Source organism: Hyperoodon ampullatus (genome assembly GCF_949752795.1).
Source record: "Hyperoodon ampullatus genome assembly, chromosome: 6".
Classification (NCBI taxonomy): domain Eukaryota; kingdom Metazoa; phylum Chordata; class Mammalia; order Artiodactyla; family Ziphiidae; genus Hyperoodon; species Hyperoodon ampullatus.
Window position 1 is genome coordinate 103,873,141 of NC_136919.1, and position 21,145 is coordinate 103,894,285.

Here is a 21,145-nt window from a genome sequence, read left to right on the forward strand (position 1 = left end):
TGTTTTGAGAACTTGGTCACTACCACCCAAAAGTACTTATATGGTGTACATTTGCCAATTTCCTCGCTTCCATTGTGAAAGGAGTTCCCTATTCCTAAGAAAATGGACCTATGTCCGACTGACACAGAAGATGGAGATTTATCCCAGTGCATTTATATATGTATATCTATTAAATTTATGTATATATATATAATGCCTAATGGAAACATCTCAGATGTTCTATTTGGTATTTTTCTTTAATTTTACTTATAAAATTGTGACCATTTTTTAACTCAAAAGAGGAGAACCTTAAAAATTAATTAAGAAGACATCCTCAGTAGTCTAAGGTTCAGAGTGACTTGGCAGAGAAAATTGCTGAATGGTTAGATAATAGTGCTGGTATGCTTGGCTATTGTAACACTTTACATTTGAGTTTCTCTTCCTTGAAATTACAAGAACTATATGACTCAAGAGAAAGATAATTAGGAATATTCTGCTTGCTTTTTTTTTTTTTTTTTTTTGTTACGGTACGCGGGCCTCTCACTGCTGCGGCCTCTCCCGTTGCGGAGCACAGGCTCCGGACGCGCAGGCCCAGCGGCCATGGCCCACGGGCACAGCCGCTCCGCGGCATGTGGAATCCTCCCGGACCGGGACACGAACCCGTGTCCCCTGCATCGGCAGGCGGACTCCCAACCACTGTGCCACCAGGGAAGCCCCTCTGCTTGCTTTTTATATAGCCTATTGAAGAACATTTTAATTATTTGGAGGTCATAGGAAGGAACCTTCATGATCTAAGTTTCGAACAAGTAGTGTTGAAACACAAAGCTATGACTTAAAAAGGAAATTTGAAATGACCTATTTCTTTTGGCATCTCAATCCAGATATCTGTCAGTAAAATGAGTCACTTTTCAGTCAAATGGGTGGTCAGCAATATAATTTTTTATTGGGAAGCTGAAAGACACCATTGCCAAGCAGAGCATCTGCAGTGTTCACATCTATATTTGAGCATCTTTCGTTTTCCCAAGGGGTGCAAGTGAAGAGAAGGAAGGCAGAGAAATGCACTTGAATAAAGCTTTTCAAGATGGATAGAACAGAGAGCATTCCCAGAGGCAGGTCAAGTTCAACCCAAGAACAACTCTCTCAGTGCTTTCACAACTAGGTAAAATACAAGACCAGTAGTAACTCAGCTCTCAAATCAGTGCTGAAATCCAGCAGAAGGTTGTTAATATTGATACGGTTAACATACATCAAATAGGATTACTGAATTTTCTGAATCCAACTGAACTCCCAGGATTGTTTGGTTTCAAAGGCTGTTGGGCTCAAGACGCATTTGGTTTTAAATAATCCTTCATAAAATGTTCAGCTTTCAGTCTAATATGATTGAAACCCAGCTTGAGTGTGTCTTATAATACACTGGACTGGAAAGACTATGGGCATTGAATTATTCAAAACATGGCAGGCGAAGGAGTGATATGTGGGGAGGATGTGATCATAGAAATGAGTGAGACTTGATATGTCTTGTTATCTCATTTGATTTACCTGTTAGAACTCTTCCAAATATTAGAGGAAAGAAATCAATATCAATTTTCACCTGTCACGTTCCACACTTCAATGATTAATGAATGTCAAATTTGACCACACTTTTCTGTACCACCTGCTCTGAAATAATATTTCTGGGCCTTTATTAAAAATGTAAAATTTTCATTGAATTGCCAAATATGATCCTGCAGTGGCTAATTCAGCTTGTTTTATTAGTAAGCAAGTTCTGATGAGTAATACTAATTTAATAAGCCTGCATGTGAGGTTAAAGTGTAAACTATTCCTGCCGAAGGTGATGAGATATGACTGTGATGTGGTGGTAGGGCACTCACCTTCCTGAACGAACCCTGCGAGCACACAGTTCTTGGGAGAAACCAGTACTGCATACAGTAGCAAATCTGATATAATTTTACATGTCTCCTGTAGCAGTGGAATGCACACACATACAAACATGATCATGGGTGAAAAAACACACATGCGCACCTTAGAGGCTTACATTTATTTCTGAATATAGTTCTCCGGAAAGAAAAAGCTTTACTGATGATTTGTATTTTTATAGTTTATTGTTTTATCCATACTAAAACACTTCATGAAATCACTTCCTGTTTTGTTGTCCATGGAATCCTTTCAATTTTGAGACGCTAAATATAAATCGAAATAATGATTATAGTCCTTGGCCATGAAAGACTAAGTTACAGAGAACCCGGTGACTGGAGGTCAGAGCTGCCACGGAATTATTCTCTGCTCCAGAGACCATCAGAATATCACTGTGTACCCACTTAAGGATAGAATGCTGCTATTGAGAAACGAGCTCTCTTTTATTTCTACTAAAAGGAGAGAACAGTAGGGGACCTTGGCTGCGCGAGTGTATGAGACTTTCTCTGTTTTGTACAATAAGCCAAAAACAATACATGAAATAGCCTCACGCCTTTTGTCTTTTGTACCCAGCTCCTTCCTGTATTGCTCCTGATCAATTACACTTAAATCAACAAGAGTTGCTTGAACATTTTGACAGTTATGTTCCCCATACCCTGAAGCATTTTTAAAGGGTTACTGAGATAAAGCTATTTCAAAAATACTCCCTCCAAATTTTTTCAGGGTGGCATCAATGAAAGTAACATAGAGGAAAAAAACTTGAGTTCCTGGCCTACCACTCTAAGGCCAGGCAAGCATAAACCTTCATAGCAAAACCTAAGTTTGCTCCCAGTTGAGAATTTGGTTTCCACGGTCTTATATAAAAAGTATATGGAGACTTTAATTCCCTATAAGCCCTTTCCAAAGAGTGAATACAGTTCATCATTCGTAAGAGATGATGAAAGTTACAATTTTGTTGAATAGGTGGAATATATATTACATATAATATACATATTTATTTTTTATATATATATATATATATATAATATATATATAAAGTTACTATTCAGAGTCCTAAAACGTGGATTTTTCTTACTTACCAAGAATGAACAGTAACTTGATCTCTAAACAATAAAGCACCTGGTCATAACAGAATCATAACAAATATTTGATATCAGAATGAATTCACTGTTCAGGTGTAAAGAGGGAATAGCTTCAGTTTTCCTCTTTCGTGCACCCCATTATTGCATCCTGGACAGAGGGGATTTTCTTGATTTTAATCTAAAGGAGAAATGGTCACTTTTGTTGAGATGGAAATTGACAACCTCAGTAGGCAGAGGCACTGTTTTTATTTGGCTGAATTCATGTTTCTAGTGATAATTCAAGGCGTAATAGGGTTTTCTCAGCCACTCCAAAATCTGAAAATGATAAGCATCTCACCAGAGTTTCAGGATGGCCCATTACCTATTCTGTGGAAAGATATTCAAAATACCATGCTTCATCAATGTCTTCTTTGACTTATTAATGAATGGACAACTACAAGACAGTGTCTTATCCTTGCTTCAAAAAAATAAAAACAAAAAACCCCCACAAACACAAAAAAACTGTTAACAATGAAAACTTATTATGCCAGGCCTTAGTATGGCCTGACTTGGAAATTTAGTTTCAGAGGCTTTTGTGAATATACCAAGGAAAGAGGACCTAGGTGTATCTTATTCCACAGGCCGCCAATAAATATTTGCTTAACGGACAAAAAATTAATATATAGTATAGGAGAGAACCTGACAGATGCTTAACATTATTGAGTGATAGCAATGTCCAAACTCATCTGTGATCAAACACTATGAAAGTATCCTCCTAAGGATAAACTTATTACAAATAAGAAGTGAAAATTCAATTATGCAGATACTTTCAGTGTCAGCTCTGATATGCAAAAAGCATGGAAGTTGTCACTGTATCTTGTCCTTACAAGATAATGCTGTACAAAATGAAAATCAGTGACTTTTCTCAGTCGTGATTAATAAAACATGTAACTATGAAAGAATTTTCAAACAGTAATTATGTATGTGTCTCTGAAAAATCTGTGTCAAAGAGGCTATCAGTATAAACTTATTTAACTTCTATCTCTTCTTACCTTTATTTCCTCCCAAACTTACCAGTATCCATCCAGCTCGAAGGATACAAGTGATTTTTATATACTGTGCAAGGTTTTTTTTCTTATTCATATGTCCATGTTTCCCCAGTTCTCTAAATTATTATCTACATCTTCAGGATCTCCTTTACTGGTTCCTTCATTTCAACATATAAAATATAAGTCCTTCTCATTCTAAAAAATTATTTTTTGCTAATTATTTTCTCTTTTCATCCAAACTCCTTGAGAGTAGCCTATTCCCACTGTCCTCACTAGCCCCGCCTGGCCCCGACAGGCAGCCCTACACCCTCAGTTTATTGCCATCTGGCTTTTTGTCCACCACTTCACTGAACTGCTCTAAGGTCACTGGGGACCTAACTGCCCAAATCCAATGGACACTCACATTCTCTGAAGGATGACGCTGTCATCTACTTCCTCCTTCTTGAAACTCTATCACCTCTCTCCTTCCCAGAATTCTTTCTCTGCTTATTACTTAAACGTTGTCAGTACTCACAATTCTCTGAAATCTCATCCATTTTCATGATTTTAATGACTGCTGATGATATGTGCTGATGACATTCAAATTTTTATCTTTCCATGTCTTCACGTGCATGTCCAGTTATCTACCAGTTTGTCTTCTGAATTCTACAGGTGCTTTCAAATTCTACATGTCCAGAACTAAAGTCTTTTCCCCACTTCAGTTCTTTATCCCCTACTTCCAAACTCAATGATACCACCACCCAACCTTAGTCACACAGATGGGGGTTCAGCCTCCGCCTCCTACTTCTTCCTTACTTCCCAAGGTCAAGTCTTGCTGGTAATTTCCTAAATACAATTAGAACTTATTTCCTCCCTTCATCTATACCTTATTTCAGACCCCTTTCTTCTTGCTATTACCTGGTCTAGAAGTTACGAAATTGCTGTTTGGTGGAACCAGTTGTTAGACCTTCTATTAAAAAAGGACTCTAGGGTCAAATAGCTTTGAGGATGGCTGTGTACCATACGCCTGCTGTGACGATCCAGAATGAACATTAGCCTACAGCGGCCCCGAGAAGCTGTACAGTAAAGAAACCTGATTAACTTTATTTAAGCCAGGTTCTCCCTTCTGCCGGCCTATAAACCTTTCAGTAGGGACAGGAGAGGAGGTGGCAGCGTGAAAATCCACTTGAAAATATAAAGCACTGCTCCTCAGAAGAGTGGGGCATAATTATCTCCAGGCTTCTTCAGATTCCTCATCCATACTGACGTCAGTGGTCTAAAATGCCACCTGAACTTGTCCTTTCCATTCTTAGCTATTTTCTGAGGAAACCAGCTCCACGCACATGGATGGTTAAGACCTGCTCTCCTCCTCCTCGCTGCCTCCTTTAGGGGCACTTGCCGCTGCCTGGGGACACTGCACGGATCCTCCAGAGCCTGTGCCTGTGGCTCTGTAACACACCCCTCGCACACTCACGGCTCTGGACTTCCGCTGTCCACTCTGCCTTGAGTATCCTTGCCTTTCACCGGCTGACTCACCAGTTTCTCACGAGTCCTTTAAGACTTAGCTTAGGGACTGCCTCTTTAGATGACTTTTCTTTGCCTCACAGCTCCCCCTCTTCTTCCACAAACACTGACTAAACGCCCTGAATATGCCCGTCACAGCAGGTCACGTGTAGGATGAGACATCTGCTGTGCGTCTTCCCCTCTCACTCCACTGCTGAAGGGCCAACACTACATCTTGCTCATTGTTTCACTCCTCTAACACTCAACCCATGACTAATGAACTAACTAGTACTGTAGTAGCCCTCTTAGGAACAATCAGGCAGGACCTTCTACAAGAAATCTGACACTCCAGCTTTTCTCTGATCTCACCTTTCACTCTGATTGAACTAAAGACTTATCTGTACATGTTTTACTAGGGAGACATAATTTAATCCAGAGATGTGTCATCACATACTCTCACATACTGCCATTTAAAAATTCTGCTCACGATGGGGGAAGGAGACAGGTGTGCTTTCTGACAGCCCCACTGTTTTTGCACTTCTAGTGGTCACTGGCTTCTCTCTCAGTGCCTTCCTTAAACCCTTCTTCTCTTAAGGAAACAGGATAACAAAGTAATTAAGAGCCTGGTTACAGCCTATGTGTGAACAGAAACATAACCAAGGACATAGAGAATAGACTGGCGGTTGCCAAGGCGGAGGGGGTGGGAGAGGGTTGGATTGGGAGTTTGGGATTAGCAGATGCAAACTGGTGTATATACAGGATGGATAAACAAAAAGGTCCTACATGGGACTTCCCTGGTGGCGCAGTGGTTAAGAATATGCCTGCCAATGCAGGGGACATGGGTTCAAGCCCTGGTCCGGGAAGATCCCACATGCCAGAGAGCAACTAAGCCGGATGTCACAACTACTGAAGTCCAGGCACCTAGAGCCCGTGCTCTGCAACAAGAGAAGCCACCACAATGAGAAGCATGTGCACCTCAACTAGAGGAAGCCCGCGTGCAGCAACAAAGGACAAACACAGCCAAAAATAAATACATACATACATTTATTTTTAAAAAGTGCATGTATTTAAAAAAACCCCAAAAAGGTCCTACTGTAGAGCACAGGGAACTATATTCTATATCCTGTGATAAACCGTAATGGAAAAGAATGTACATAAATGTGTAACTGAGTCACTTTCCTGTACAGCAGTAATTAACACAACACTGTAATTCAAGTGTATGTCAATAAAAAATAAAATTTAAAAAAATTGCCAGAAAAATAGTCACATAAGGGGAACTTCCCTGGTGGTCCAGGGGTTAAGACTTCGCCTTCCAATGGAGGGGGTGAGGGTTCAATCCCTGGTCGGGGAGCTAAGATCTCACATGCCTTGAGGCCAAAAACCCAAAATATAAGACAGAAGCAATACTGTAACAAATGCAATAAACACTTTAAAAATGGCTGACATCAGAAAAAATCTTTAAAGAAAAAATTCACATAAATCAGAAACAAATGAAAGATAATAAAGTCCATACATTAAAAAAAAAAAAAAAGAGCATGGGTTTGGGTCACATTCCAACTTCCCACTTACTTATAGCTGTGTAATTCTGGGCAACTCACATAATGTCTACTCAGACTGTTCATCTATAAAATGGGGATGGTAAGAGTTCCCTACCTCAGAGCGTTGCTGTAATCCATAAACACGGTTAAGTGCCTTGGTAAATGTTTGAGGCTCTCTGGTTATTGTGAATTAAAATATGTCAATGGCTTCTGGCCGTGTGATTTATAATAGTTTGATGTTTAACCAAATGGTAAAACGATTCCATTTATTATTCCCATCTCTTTTTAACCCTTAGCCTGCTTTGTTGTTTATGTTTTCTCCCACCACAGAGTGCTAGTTCCAGGAGAGTAAAGGCTTTATTTTGTTCACTGCTGAAAGCAACAGCACCCAGAAAAGTACTGTACATATGAAGCCCTCAGTAAACACTAGCTGAAAGAATGGTGCAAAGTGTTACAAGGAAAAGTACACCAAAACTTTCATTATAATAAAAAAGTATAGATAAAAAAATCTTTCTCTAATGGCTTCCAGTCAAGTAACTGAAAACACCATATGCTCTAATAAAAACATAAGTAGTTTATTAAAATTTGAAGGCAAAAACATAATTTTAAAAGATTTAGACCTATGTTAGGCGTGATAGAGTATGGATGCTTTCTTGAAATTCACAATCAGATCCAAGAGTATCACTTTCAGACTGTTCTAGTAGACTGAGTTTACTTTTAGTTGTCTTTGATGAAACAGTCACTATTCTACTCTCTTTCTTAACAGAAATGTGTTTTTTCAAAGACTCACTTTTAGTTGGTTTATTAACCAAAGAATTATTTTGCCCAATTCCTTTGCTTTTCTGCTTTACAGGTGAGTCAGAGCAGGAATGCAGGTCCTTCCCAGGTTGTTTCTTAGCAGAGTATTTTTTGGTATATTCACCTGCTTTGCTCATTTTCTCTGAAGAAGACCTGCTATTTCTAGATAATTCCTCTTCTTTTCTTTGACTTCCAGTTCCAGAAATGATGTCTGCTGAAGGAGAACATGTTCTAGCAATGAAATCTTCAAAAGACTCCTGCCGCTGCTCTGTGACTGGGACCCCCAGAGGTTGTCTTTGGAAGTTTCTAAGGCCTCCTGAGTAGATGCTGGGACACGGAAGGAGTCGAGAGGCAAAGGAATCCTAGCATCACCTGTAATTTTCTGAAAGTGGAGGGGAAGACAAAAGACAAGACAAAAATTCAGTGATGAACAAAGCCAACCATTAAAAAGTAGAGTTCAAAACTTCAATGTTACTCTGTAATCTTATTATTAACACAGTCAATTGATTAATCAGAAGATTTCAGAGCCGGTTTTTTTTGTAATTATATCTTGCCAAGTGATTCTCAGCTTAACCTAGCTATATCCAAGGCTATGTCCGCTACGTTTTCAGACTTTGGTGATTGGGCTAGTTATTACCCATTTCCTTTCCCTCACTAAAAATAAAACCCTATTCTCTAAGATAATTAATTTCTTTTCTATCCTCCAGGCACATGTAAACCGTATATAATTTGTGACCAGACTGTGTTCTCAAGCTGTCAGTTCCCAAGACCACTCTGAGATTGGTTGATGGGGGCTCCAAGTAAGGCTAGAGGAAAAGCTGACAGGTTTTCCCCTCTCATTCCCATAACCAGGTGATTCACTCTAATATGTTACCTATTAGCTATGTCTGGATGACTTATTTTAAAAATTATAGTATGTGTACCTTCATTAGTGTTCCTTCATTGTAAGCTGACTGCATACAAATAGAAACCTAGATAAAATATGAACAGAATAGACATTTATACAATTTAAAATCTGGAATATTTTCTCTAATATCTTCTTTCTTCATTAAGGATAGTTTGCTTTAACTCATAAATTTTCTAAAGAACTTCCAGTCTCCTTATTTACAAAAGTACAGTATCATGAAATGGGCACACATTTACTAATCTCAGATTTGGAAAGGATTCCAGAGTCTTCTAGCTCCCAAGCATGTGAACAATTAGAGACTGATCATTATTGTTTTCTCCCTGACTTGGTCATTTCCTTTTTGCTAATCACTCTTAGAATCATTAAGTGCTGTTCTGTCCATTTACTTGGATATTTTGCATTTGTTATGGGGCACCCTGTTTTGATTCCGATTTTCCTTCTTCAAGTGCCTTCTTTTCTTCTTTAGGTGGACTACTAACAGTAGAATTCATCTGGGGACGACCTAGTAAATGAAAATCTGACTGATCTATACCAGCCATTGTGGCCAACTGCCCAAGCCTAGACGAGAGGAGGAAAGGAGAAAAGACAAAGGTTATTACAATCACAGAAGAGCAGTTTAGATTTCCCCAGACCTACAATCATGAAATACTTCTAAAATCTTTTTTTTTTTTTTTGCGGTACGCGGGCCTCTCACTCCTGTGCCCGGCCTCTCCCGTTGCGGAGCACAGGCTCCAGACGCGCAGGCTCAGCGGCCATGGCTCACGGGCCCAGCCGCTCCGCACCATGCGGGATCCTCCCAGACCGGGGCACGAACCTGTAGCCCCTGCATCGGCAGGCGGACTCTCAACCACTCCGCCACCAGGGAAGCCCTACTTCTAAAATCTTAAAAGCCAACATCCTACTCCAGACTACAAGCCTCTCTCTCCCCCAAATCCTCAGCCCTTTCCAGATTCATCCTCTAGGACACATCCCACTGTCTCACTAGCAGCTTCAATAGGTACCATGCACCCTGTCCACTGCCTGTCACACCTCCATTCCCACACTTCTTTACCACCTTTCCTCCAGTTTCCAAGAATGTGTTTGTTCCTTCCTTCCCAACACCAACACCAATTCATTCACTGACAAAACACCACTCCATCAACTATCAATCTCCACTTCCCTCTTTCAGCAAAATTGCTCCCGGTTGAGAACCACTGACCTATATCTCCCCTGCAGATTAATAAACATTTTTATGTCTAAGGCAAAGATAACTTTAATTCAAACTTATCAAACAAGCAAAATAAGTGATAGATAGGAAAATTCTTATGCATTCCCGAATATTTTCAATGAAAACTGCCTTTAATTTAGTCTTTACAAAACAACTATACCTACTAATTACTACTCTGTCTACAGGTTACTCTTTTATAATGGGCTCCCCACTCTACCAAAGCAGGCTTCCCTATTTGCATTTCTTAAAAAATTTAATTCCTCATTTTAAAACGTCAACCATATTACCTACAATTACACTAAATTTGGCTAAATATAGCCACGTAAGTGATGAAAATTGCTCCAGTTCCTCAGCAAACTACCATTATAGTCGCAAAGAGAAGAATGCCATGAAGAGAAATGAACTAACCCAGCATCTTTAAGGAGAACCAGGAAAGCATGGAACTTCTGAAAAGAATTCTCACTGCTGCCCAAAACACCTTCATCATCCAGGATCATGCTTGTCAATGAGTGGGCATGAAGGGCTTCAGACAAAGAGAAAGTTGTGTTTCTTAACTGGGCATTTTCATGTTCCAGCTATACAAGAAGACTGAAAACGTCTGACATGATTTTTTCTCATTGTCATCAAAAGTAGTCTTGCCTTGGGCTTCCCTGGTGGCGCAGTGGTTGCGAGTCCGCCTGCCGATGCAGGGGACACGGGTTCGTGCCCCAGTCCGGGAAGATCCCACATGCTGCGTAGCGGCTGGGCCCATGAGCCATGGCCGCTGAGCCTGTGCGTCCGGAGCCTGTGCTCCGCAACGGGAGAGGCCACAACAGTGAGAGGCTCACATACCGCAAAAAAAACCCCAAAAAACAAACAAACAAACAGAAAGTAGTCTTGCCTAGTTTCAAGGAACAAAACTAAAACACTCAAAATGTAATTAATTTATAATAAATGTAACCCTCCGCCAGTAAAGACAGAGACCATGTCACATAATAACCAAAACCCACAGGCACCCAACAAAGTTTCCTATATAACACTTAGGTGGTATATACATAAACCAAAGTTACCGTTTTATTAATGATCTTTCACAAAAGATCACATTTCTAACTGGTTCAATTCATAATGGAGCCTCATTCCACATTAGAAAATTACCTGCTTTAAGTTTCCCTTAAATTAGAAAATGAATTATAGAATCTGATTTGAACAAAACATATTACTACTCTGCTGAATGTTAAGAATTAACTTTAGTGAGTAAAATATCTAATGCTTACGTTTAAAAGTCCTAAGTCATACCCAACCCAATTTATTAAATGTACGATCACCAATATTTTCTTTGGCTTCTTGAAAATATTCACCCCCGTGCACTCTTCCCCTTCCGCTCATCATCTATGCACTTAAAACCCCCTGTAAGCTCAACTCTCGTATTTCTCAGAAAGGCCGTTGATGTTCATGATGCCCCTTTTGCCTTACATGAGCAGGTACTCAACATTTATTGAATGTGTGTCTGCCAATCCAATGGATGCACTTTCAAAAATTCCTCCCTACACTCACCCTGTGATAAATTATATTTAGATAGAACTTTTTAGATTATGCCCTGCTTTCATGCACATTACCTAATATAATTCTCATAGTATATATTTTTATCTTTCATTGCATTCTTAGAAGTTTTCCAATATCTTAAATTTATTTAAATGATTCACTTTCCTAATTCATTGCCAGGAGAGTCTCATCATGTCTTTTATGTTACTGTATATACAATATATGCACAGAAAGTGCCTTCTTGAATCAAAGAATCATGAACAGGAAATAAGCTAATGTCATATAAAAGCACACACACACACACACACACACACACACACACATACACAAAACCAGATTTTCACATCTTTAAAAACATGCTTTCTGGAATATAGATCATATGATCACTAAATACCAGTAAATGCAAAAGTCCATATGATACAACCAATTTGCAACATATTACAGTTTTAAAGCTTACAAAATATGTGTATATGGCTTAAAATCAAATCAAAATGAAACCAAAACACTCTCAAAAGCAGATGAAACGTGTTTACCTCACTGACTCGTCTATCAGCCTTCAGTCTTATTACTCTTTCCTCCTTTAACTGCTTTAGGCACTCCTCCAGGGTTTCCTAAGCAAACAGAGTCAATATTATAACTAATCCATAGTATAATATCCAAAAGCCTTTCCAGCTATTGGTCTCATCAGGATTTAGGGGCAGAGCCAGAAGTGAACTCAGATTTTAGTCTGCTACTGGTAATATCATACCATGCCAGTGAAATGAATGATCAAAATCTATCAAATTGGCAAAGATTTATTTAAATTCCACTCTTTCCAACATAAATTTGTGGCAGCCCACCATAAAAGGCATATGCATATAACATAGTAAGTCAGAAATAAGAAGTTACGACCAAGAAAGAAAAATTCTATTTTTATTTGTGGGTCTCTTTATAGCAGGAAGTCCTATTAACGAACCTGCTTAGCATACCTGAATTGCATAATTGCAGATTCAAAAGCATGTTTTAAAAAAGTAATCACTTTTAAAGCAATTTACAGTCAAGCGCTGTTCCTGGAGTTCCCTGGGTATTAAATAATCGAATCATCAAAACCCTAAGAGGGGGCTTCCCTACTGGCACAGTGGTTAAGAATCCGCCTGCCAGTGCAGGGGACACGGGTTCGAGCCCTAGTCCAGGAAGAACCCACATGCCGCAGAGCAACTAAGCCTGTGCGTCACGACTACTGAGCCTACGCTCTAGAACCCACGTGCCACAACTACTGAGGCCTGCGCGCCTAGAGCCTGCGCTCCACAATAAGAGAAGCCACCGCACCGCAACGAAGAGTAGCCCCCCGCTCGACGCAACTGGAGAAAGCTGGCGAGCAGCAACGAAGACCCAATGCAGCCAAAAATAAATTTATAAAACAAAAAACCCTACGAGGAAAGAACGATCACTAACTCCATGTTATTTTACAGATGAGGGAAACAGAGGCAGAGAAGTACAGTAAGTAGAGCAGCACAGCCAAGGTCACACCACTAAGTAGCAGAGCCACACTGTGGACTCAGGAAGCTGGCTGCCATTCCTGCTCACGGAGGTGGTAGTCTTCCCTTCACCAAGGTCACTGAAATAAAATGAACACTGATAAACTATCTTAGGAGTTTTAGGAACTAAGACACTTCGGTCCTTGAAGTGGGGACACTGCTTGCAATAGGCAGAATTCTGACAGAGCCCCCAAGATTACCACTTACTGAAGTACACAAACCTTCCACTTATCCAATCAAACTCTAAATGTAGGTGCTGTAGTGAAGGGATTTTGCACATGGAATTAAGGTTCAAAATCAGTTGATCTTTTAAGATAGGGAGATTATTTTAGGTGGATGTGGCCTACTCAGGCACCCCATGAAAAGGACCTGAACTCTTCCTGAATTGAAGTACAAAAGGGACAAGAGGGAGACTCTCCATTGCTGGCTCTGAAGAAGTCCAATGCTGCGGCAGGGAAGGCAAGCGAGAGGCCTCTAGGAGCTGAAACTCTCCCCCGACTGACAGCCAGCAAGGAAATGGGGACCTCTGTCCTGCAACTGCAGAATCTGAATTATGCCAACAAGCCGGAAGAAGCCTGTAGGCATTCTTTCCCAGAGCCTCTGGACGCTAACACAGACAGACTGACATCTTGATTTCAGCTCTGTGGCCCACACAAACTATGGTGAACATCCAACGTTTGGGGCTCAATATCTTACACTTAAATTTCACGTGCTTTAACACTCTCAGGAGGGAACCCACATGTTCCCGTGTGTATCTGAGCAGGAAGCCCAGTCACGCTGTGCCTGCACTTCTGACCTACAGAACTCTGAGCTAGTCAAATAGGTATTGTTTTCAGTCAGTAAGAGTGTAGTAAAAGAATTAATATTCTACTCAACCTCCAGGTTCGTGAACAAAATAAATGATTGTCATTGTTTTAGGCCACTGTTTTGGGGTGGTTTCTTATGCAGTGATAAACAATCATAATACCTATACTTATGAAAACAGTAAGGTATATTTATACATGTTAAGTGCTTTGAACAATCACTTAAAGAATGAGGAACTCTATTACCTGCCATCATTGGGAGAGGAGCTGGTATCACTTTCTGGAGAGTAGCTTTTGGTACCTAACAACAATCCTACATCAGGAGTTTACCCTCAGGAAATCAAAGATGTGGGCAAAGATTTATCTACCAACATGATGTCATAAGATTGTTTATAACCAAACCCTAGAAGAAAGCTAAGAGCCTCCGAATTGGGACTGGTTTAAATAAAAACAGCTCATCGTCTGAAGGAATGCGCTATGAAGCCACTAAGAATGACAAGAGGCCTCAACCAGAGTTAATGAATGGGCTTCAGGAGTGCTACATTCAAAATGTATCTGTGCGTTTTTCCTGGGAGATGATGCATAAGCTTCATCAAATTCTCTGATGTACAAGAGTAGTTAGTGACATGGCAAAATATTTCTGATACTTTTTTAAGACAAAAGAGCAGCTTAGGTGTGTGTACATGCAGAGGTGGCTTTTATTTCCTTCAAGAAGTTGTTCATTGTTTTCAAACATTTGCTCAAGGAACATATATTTCTATATTCAGAACATGTGTAAAAAATTGAGAGTTTAAGAACTTCAAATTCTTTAATGTTTCATTACTAAAGCCAGTCAAGTTTTCAATGGGGAAAAAGGGAAAAAAATTGCAAAATTCCTCTATTTTTAATATAATGGTTTAATCAATCTTCTAAAACTGATTTCAAAGAAATTCTAAACAAATAAACAAAAAACCAAAAAACCCTCAGCACGGTCAGAGGAAAGTAGACTAAAATTCCTGACTGATTCTAAATAGCACATCAAAGTGCAATTACATGCAACAGTTTCTCCCTCTAATGGAGGGAATTAGAACACAGTGTGAAATTTTTGTGAAAAAGTGTACCCTCCGCCTACAAAGTATTCAGAATTCATGTCCCTTACATGGAAACATGGAACCAAAAAAGTTAGAAAGTAAAATTGCTTGATATTCTATTACTGAAGTAAGACTAATGATAAGGCTTTGGAAGAATTTTCCTTCCTGCCATCTGCTCTCCTTCCTCCCTTCTGTACACCGGCTAGGGTGATTTTTCTGGGACAAAGCTCCCATCATATTGGATATCAAATTTTATGTTCAACTTTTCTCCATTTAACATTGAAATCAATCATTTCTCATATAATCAGGGGATTCATAACCTTGATTTTTTTGTGTGGGCTACAAAATATTCCACTGAGTGGGTTTACTGGTTAACCATTTTACACATTTAAATTCTTTCCAACTTTTCAATATTTTCAGACAAAATAACCGTTTTTATGCATGAAGGCTTTTTTCCATATTGAGAATAACATTCTTACAATACATCCATAAAAATGAGTTTGAGATCAAAGCAAATGAACATTTTTAAGGCTCTGAGGTACCTATCTCCAGACTTCTTTCCAAAAGATTTCTGGGGTTTTACACTGCCATCAGCGATGTGTCACTTGGTATATAACCTCTACTATAACTGTTGGCTTACTTCCTCACTTAGAGTGCAAGTTATTTGAAGATAGGGGGTGTATTTTATTAAGTGTTTATCCCCAGCACCTGTGCCTAGCACAACGTAGACGGTCAGTAAATAATTGCTTAATAAGGAAAATCCCTGCCACACACGTACATATAAGATGTACGTGTGTGAAAGACAGACTGTGTGTTTTTCTCTAACTGGATAGATGAAAACTTGTCATCTTCTTTAATGTGCAATTTTTTTGCTTATAATTAGTAATTAAATTTCTCTTTTAGATTATATTGTAAATATTCAGATTCTCTGAGGCAAATGGGCCTGGCACTACCCATTAGCTATATAACCTTGGACAAGTTCTATAACTCTAGGCCTCAACTTCCTCATCTATAAAATGGAGATAAGCTCCCATATTACAGAGCTCTTGTGAGAATTACATGAGTTAAAACACATATAAAATTAGAAGAGTGCTTGGTACACAGAATATGTGCAATTAATGTTGAATGAATGAACATGCGAATGCAAACAGTAGTGAAGGGCTTAAAATGAAACGGTCTCATCCCACTCCCACATCCAGCACTCAAGAAGCGACCGATTCTTTACGCAGTTTTTAATTGTAAAATACGATATGTGTACTGAGAAGTGCACAGAACAAAACTGTCAATGTGACAAATAAAAAGAGAATACTTACATAAGCACTACTCGAATCTGAAAGTATTGATACTTGTCAGCATCGCAAAAACCCCCCATATCCTTTTCTCATCACAAGTTCCTTCCCTCTTCCCGGTTAAACACCAACCTCACTTCTTGACAGTCATTTCCTTTAACCTGCATGCATCCCTAACAAGAGTTTAGTTGTGTCAACATCTAACTTTATGTACAGGATCATAGTATATGAATTCTTTTCTATCTTATTTCTTTCTCTCAACATTGGTTTAAAAAATTCATCCACATTGCTGCCTGTAGCTCTAGTTCATTCAACTTTATTGCTGGATAGTTTTCCCACTGTACAAATACACATCATTTATTTAATTTTTGACTCTTAATGGACATTTGGTTTGTTTTCAGTTTGTGCTAATGCAAATCATGGACAGGAATTCTGCTGTACACATTATTCTGGTGCATTTACATAGGGCAGGGGTGAGGGTTGCTGGCTCACAGGCTATTTATATACCTTCAATTGATGGAGAGGGCTAAATGCTTTCCAAAGTAGTTGTGTCGATTTATACTCCAGTATAAACAGGGTAGAAGATTCCCATAGTACTTCAGGTCTACAATACCTGATACTACCAGACTTTTTATTTATGTATTTGCAATCTGATTGACATGTAGTTTCCTTGGTTTTGACTCACTTTTCACTTATTACTTATTTTGACTCACTTTTCACTTATTACTTAATGAAGTCGTACACTTTTCTGTGTTTACTGGCTGTATGGATTTCCTTTTTTATGAGGTTTACGTCAAATATTGTTATTTTTTATTATTTTATTATTATTATTTACTTTTGGCTGTATTGGGTCTTCGTTGCTGCATGCAGGTTTTCTCTAGTTGCGGCGAGCGGGGGCTACTCTTCATTGCGGTGGCTTCTCTTGTTATGAAGCACAGGATCTAGGCACACAGGCTTCAGTAGTTGTGGCACATGGGCTCAGTAGTTGTGGCTCACGGGCTCTAGAGCACAGGCTCCGTAGTTGTGGTGCACGGGCTTCGCTGCTCCGTGGCATGTGGGATCTTCCCGGACCAGGGCTCGAACCCGTGTCCCCTGCCTTGGGAGGCAGTTTCTTAACCACTGCGCCATCAGGGAGGTCCAACTATTGTTATTTTGAATTCTTCTCCATTTCCAAGTAATACTCTTCCATGACTATTTTCTCACTAAATTGGAGGCATTATCTGTTCAATTTCTAACTTACTAATAAGTAAGGGTTTAGTTCCTCCACACTCTTTCCTATGTCCACACTGCTCAGTAAAGTTATGTCATCATGAGTTATTCCACTGCTCATGATCTCTTTGACTTGTAGTGATATACTTAAAAACCTACACTGTTGATCAACTAGAAACTCTCTCAACATCACGCTTTGTAAAATGAGGACATTCATACCATCTTCCCTTTTTTCTACCTCCTGTCTACCTTCCAAACCTAGCTGTTACGTTGTCAAAGTTGAAATTTATATTCTGTTCTATGTGCAGTTAAGTCTTCTGTTATTTGAGAGTCAGTACGGAGTAAGGTTTAAGAGAACAGGCAGAGAGCCTAAACTCAAAGCCTCGATCCAACCTTAAATTAGGTACAGCCTGGGCAAGTTCCTTCCCTGTCTTAGCTTCCTGTTCTCAAAAGTGGGAATGATATTAGCACCAACCTCATAAGGCTATTCAGAGGATTAAATGAGTTAATATATGCAAAAACACTTAGAGCCTAATATATACTAAGTACATACCAGTACACAATACATTTCAGTACATACCAAGTTACTACTAATACATACTAAGTATAGTTTACTTTAGTTATTTGTGATTACATGCAAGTTGACAATAAAAGCTGCAAACCAAGACAGTATTGCCATTATTACAATGAAATTAATATTGCCCACTGCAGATGTACTGTGTCTCTGTGTATAGACTACACCTCGTTCCATACTGTGCCAGTGTCACTGCCCTTGTGCAGGGTGACCACATACCCCAAGCCGCCTTGGGCTGTTCCAGTTTATACCTGTTGTCCTGATGTTACAGCATCAGAGTGCCTCCTTACACTACTGAAGTGTAAGGAGTTTGGACAAGTTCTGGTTTGGACAACAAATTAGATAGGTGGTCATTACCCCTGTGTGTCACTGAAAAGGGGGACATCTATAGTGTCAAGTTGAAGTGGATTCTTCCCTTCCTCACCAATAGTAGGTTAAAAATCAACCATAGTTTAGTGTGCTTCAGGTTTATGTCTGTATAGCCTTTTCTCCTCTGGAGTTCAAGTTCCTTCTCCTCTTCCGCTCCCTCCTCCCTTCCAACAGTGCCTAACACCTAGTAAGTACAATATGCCTCAAGGTGTTTCTAAGCTCTCAATCACACAATCAATAGAAGCCTCTCCACTCTAGACTAGCTGCAATCTGCACTGAATCCCCTATTACCTTCCTTCTTGGTTTATTGCCTCATTTTGCTGGATTATTTCTATAAATAGCTTAAGGTGTAGCACAGGAGGTCAATTTTTCACATTTCTTTGGGTACAAAATATCTTCTTCAGCCTCCACTTATGACTCATAGTTTGGCTGGATACAAACCCCTAGGGTGAAAATTATGTGCCTGAGAAACTTTGGAGGTATCTTTCTAATGCCTTCCAGGATCCATGGTGCTCATGACAAGTATGATAAAGTCAGATTTTAACCTTTTTTTTTAGGTGACCAGTATTTTTCTCTCTGGAATGGATGTATCCTCTCAGTATTTTATTCTATTTTCATTTATTTTTTCAGTATTTTAAAGTTTCACAATGAAGGGTGCCTAGGTGTGAGTCTATTCTTGCTCATCTTGCATAACTATTTTCAATCTGAGGCCTGATGTCTACTTTCAGCTGTGGGGAATTTTGTTGCCCTTTGACAGCTTCCCTCCATTTTTTTTCTGGGTCTGGAGTTTCTAATAGTAACATGTGGGATCTCCCAGATGCAGCCTCTCTAACATATTTCTATCACATTTTCCATTGGGTCTTTCTTTTTTATATACTGAGAAATTTTTTAAATTCCTACTGAATTTATTTCAGCAACCATATTTTCATTTCCAGGAGAACTCTCTTGCTTTCTGACCATTCTCCTTTTCATTAATACCCTAGTCTTATTTTATAGTTGCTAGCTCTTTTTAAACCTCTCTCAGGATACTAATTAGGGTTTTTTCTTAAATTATTCTGTTCCCTAAAGTGTCCCTGGTCCTACTAGGATATGTTTGCACTCTTTCCCCCTCTCTCATGTTGTAAGCTTTACTCAACTAACAGGCAAATGACAGTTATTTTCTATTTAAGAATGAGCGCAGAAAGCTCCCTGAAGTCAACGATTGATTGGCTTCTTATGCAGGAAGAAGCGGGGAGTAACTGTAACAGGATCTCCCCCAAACACAGTTTTCTAGGGTGTAAAAACTCATACTAGCTGCCCCAGTTCTCGCCAGTTTCACTGTTTTCAAAATGAAATCATCTCATTTCAGGAGGGTGAGGGCGGGGCTGGGAGTCCACTCCTCCAAACACAACCCTTCAATGAGCTCCCCTATCTCAGTCACACTTTTAACTAACTCCACCCTCTCTCCTACATGCGCACCTGAGCATGGGGCTACTTTTTCAGGTGGGGTCAGAATCCTCCTCAGTTGCACGTGGTCCCTGTGCATATTCTAGGTGATGCTTTTCCTCTGTTCTACTGCTTCAGTTTCACACTCTTCCACCTGTCTTCTGTCTTTCAAAACTATGTTGAAATCTCTTGATTGTTGTGGGCATATATACTTAAACACTTTGATACCATCATTGTAGTGTCTTGTCAAACCAGAGAAGAGCTAAAAGGGTTCTCAGTGCATTCTTAATCTGCTATTCTGTGGTCCCACTGTTTAAACTTCTTGGACTTCCCCAGTGTCTATTACTGCTTTTACAAATACAATCTCGTGGTCTATTCGTGAAGGAAATGAATACACCACATCTAAAATAACAAGGAATGCGGGTTAGATGCTCTAGGGTCTTGTCATACTCTGCCATTTACTAATAAACCACTTACGTTCTACAAATTGTAGGTGCTCATTTATAAAACGAAAGGGAGTAACTCTACATGAACTATAGATTTCTCCTACTCTAACATTTCATAATTTTCTAAGTTCTTTTCTTAAAATTTCTCTATATTATCATTAATTTTAATTAAAAATAAAAATCTAACTTTCTCTTTTGAAAATCAAAGAGTAATTCCCATAGTCCTACAATAATGGGATAATTAGTTCTGAAACCTGTCAAGTGTCATGTTTCATACGAAGAGAAAATCATATTAAATAATTTTTAAAAATTAAACATGGACTTTGTAGCACAAAGACAAGGTCCCCCCCAAATGGTGTTCCTTTATTTACTAGAAATGTTCAGCTCTGCATTGAAGTTGAAATAAAATAAATATATTAATTTTGAGGTGCAAAAATTTCTTATAAAAATCAATTTTTCTTTTCTGTCCATACAAACAAAAGTATGGAATGACATTAGAGGTCAGATTTATTTGGTAATAGAATGTAGCTTCTTGGTATTTTTGATTTTAGGAAAGGAGAATATCAACATCAAAACTGTTTTCAACTTTACTTTTATTTAAAATGAGGCCATATTTTCCTCTTATAAAAAGAGAGTTCAACTAGAACTGGCAATTTTCTCATCTGTAAAACAAGAGCACTGAATCAGCTGACTGTATTCATTCAGAACTCAATTTCCTTATCTTATGATCACTAAGGTTCTCCCTAAATCTAATATACTAAGGTTCTAAGGAAAGGAAAATATATTACTAACGACATGTTTTGATTTTAGTTTCTTAGAGTTCAAACGTCCACCATTCACCTTGGTCTAAGCTTAAGGAACCATTCAAGGGGATACAATGCAGATGGGAGGAGAAAACAGAACCCTCACACAAGCTGTGCTGTGTTGCAATCAGCCTTCCGTTTGAAAAATAATCTTCTCTATAGCTTTAAAGTGATAACTTTGTAC

The 21,145-nt window shown here is 39.1% G+C and overlaps 1 pseudogene across 1 annotated transcript in view; it reads right to left on the minus strand.

Moving 5' to 3' along the window:
- Positions 1-7,621: 7,621 nt before the first annotated feature.
- The window catches only part of LOC307054874 (centrosomal protein of 78 kDa-like), a 34,642-nt pseudogene continuing 21,118 nt past the window's right edge, over positions 7,622-21,145 (minus strand). Inside the window, exons 10-14 of the transcript in view lie at positions 11,990-12,067; positions 10,344-10,510; positions 9,115-9,286; positions 8,745-8,792; positions 7,622-8,209 (exon numbers count right to left, since the gene is read on the minus strand). The product of the transcript in view is annotated as a centrosomal protein of 78 kDa-like (transcript). The remainder of the gene's footprint in view (positions 8,210-8,744; positions 8,793-9,114; positions 9,287-10,343; positions 10,511-11,989; positions 12,068-21,145) is intronic.